At 36.4% G+C, this 2412-nt stretch overlaps 1 non-coding gene across 1 annotated transcript; it reads left to right on the forward strand.

Moving 5' to 3' along the window:
* Positions 1–1762: 1762 nt before the first annotated feature.
* LOC139887026 (small nucleolar RNA R71) lies at positions 1763–1869 on the forward strand. The gene has a single exon (XR_011772879.1). It is a non-coding gene; the product is annotated as a small nucleolar RNA R71 (small nucleolar RNA).
* The last annotated feature ends 543 nt before the right edge of the window (positions 1870–2412 follow it).

A 2412-nucleotide genomic window follows, 5' to 3' on the forward strand; every position in this document is an offset into this window, starting at 1 on the left:
AATTGGTTCATTACCTTCTCCTAAAGAACATTCTCCTGTTCCTTGTAATTCTGGAAATTCTTCTAACAATTCTGCATGTGAATCTATAGTTTGAATATAATAACATGTATCATCTGCAGATTGCGGTTGTTGCATTGCTCTATCAACTAAAAAGGTAACACTCTCGTCCTCTATACTTATGGTTAATTTCTTACCAAACACGTCTATCATTGCTTTAGCCGTGTTTAAGAATGGTCTTCCTAATATGAGAGGAACTTGAGAATCTTCTTCCATGTCCAGAACAACAAAATCTACTGGAAATACTAAAGTACCAACATTAACTAGCATGTTCTCCATTATCCCTCTAGGATATTTTATTGATCTATCTGCTAGTTGTATACTTATTCTGGTTGGTTTCAATTCTCCAAGGTCTAGTTTAGCGTATAGTGAATACGGCATTAGATTTATACTAGCACCTAAGTCTGCTAATGCTTCTATTGAACTAAGACTACCCAGAAAACATGGAATTGTGAAACTTCCTGGATCAGATAATTTTTCTGGTATCTTATTCAACAGCACTGCTGAACAATTAGCGTTCATAGTAACAGCCGAGAGTTCTTCTATTTTCTTTCTATTCGTGATCAGATCTTTCAATAATTTAGCATATCTAGGCATTCCTGAAATCACATCAATGAAAGGAAGATTTACATTTATCTGTTTAAACATATCCAAGAATTTGGATTGCTCGGCTTCAAGTTTCTCTTTCTTCATTTTACTCGGGTAAGGAAGTGGTTGTTGGTATGGTTTAACATAAGGTTTAGCCTTAACTGTGTTATCTTCATTAACCTTCTCAACTACCGGTTCTGTTTCCTTATCTTGTTCAGGTTGTGGTTCTTGTGGAGTAGGAATAGCTTCATCAGAAGTTACAGGTATTTCAGGTGGTTTAAGTGTTGTACCACTTCTTATGGTAATAGCTTTAGCTGTTTCATTCCGGGGGTTAGCATTTGTATCACTAGGTAGACTTCCCGGTTTTCTTTCACCTATTAAACTTGCTAGGTTACTTACTTCTTGTTCCAAGTTTTGAATAGAAGCTTGTTGATTTCTAAATGCTTGAGCATTTTGTTCATTTGTTTATTTCTGAGATGTGAAAAACTGCGTTTGAGTTTCAACTAGCTTCGTCATCATATCTTCTAAATTTGGCTTTTTATCATCGGTTTGTTGTGGTGGTTTGTTTTGAAAATTAGGTCTTTGCTGATTGTAAGTATTGTTGGATACTTGTTGATTGCTAGGACCTTGTTGGTTGTTGTATGGAATATTTCGGTTATAGTTCTGGTTTTGATTGTAAATAGGTCTTGGCGGTTGATAATTATTCTGATAATTATTTCCAGGCCTTTGGTTTATGTATGAAATATTCTCTCTTTGTTCCATTGTTAATTCAATACTGAGACAATCTTTTGTCAAATGTGGTCCTCCACACTGCTCACAACTAATTCGTATTGAGTGAATATCCTTAGTCATCTTTTCCATTCGTCTCTCGACAGCATCTATCTTTGCGGAAATGGAATCTAAGTCATGGCTAGAATCGGCTCTAGCTGCTTTAGATGATCTAACGATATCTTTTTCTTGGTGCCACTCATGTGAGTGGGAAGCAGTGTTTTCAATAATTTTGTAAGCATCAGTTTCTGTTTTCTTCATAATAGAACCACCAGCTGCTATATCGATGTCTTTCCTTGTAGTGATTTCGCATCCTTGGTAGAATATTTGTACTATTTGACAGGTAGTTAAACCATGTTGCGGACATCCTCTTAATAACTTTTCAAATCTTGTCCACGCCTCATATAGAGTTTCATTTGGCTTCTGTGTAAACGTAACAATTTCTCCTTGAAGTCTTACGGCTTTAGATGCAGGAAAGAATTGTTTAAGAAATTTTTCAACTAAAACATCCCATGTATCAATCGCCCCTTCAGGTAACGATTCTAACCAATCTTTGGCTTCTCCCTTTAAAGTCCAGGGAAATAACATGAGATATATCTGTTCATCCTCAACTTCTCTTATTTTAAATAGAGTGCAGATCCTATTAAAGGTACGAAGATGTTCATTTGGATCTTCCTTCGACGCACCACTAAATTGGCATTGATTAGTCACCATGTGTAGAATTTGTCCTTTGATTTCATAATCTGGCGCATTAATGTCAGGATGAGTAATTGCGTGACCTTGGCCAGTGCGTTTAGCTCTCATTCGGTCTTCCATACTTAAAGGTTCCAGATTCTCCATAATTGAATTTGTTGAATCGGAATCACTAGAGGATTCTGATTTAATGGTTCGTTCCTCAACAATCTCTGTTTGAATGATTGGTGGTTCCGGAGGAAAGTTTAGTGGTTCAGGATCTATGAATCGTCCCTGAATATTCTCCGGATTCTCAATTGTGAGGTC

Source organism: Rutidosis leptorrhynchoides, chromosome 1 (genome assembly GCF_046630445.1).
Source record: "Rutidosis leptorrhynchoides isolate AG116_Rl617_1_P2 chromosome 1, CSIRO_AGI_Rlap_v1, whole genome shotgun sequence".
Classification (NCBI taxonomy): Eukaryota; Viridiplantae; Streptophyta; class Magnoliopsida; order Asterales; family Asteraceae; genus Rutidosis; species Rutidosis leptorrhynchoides.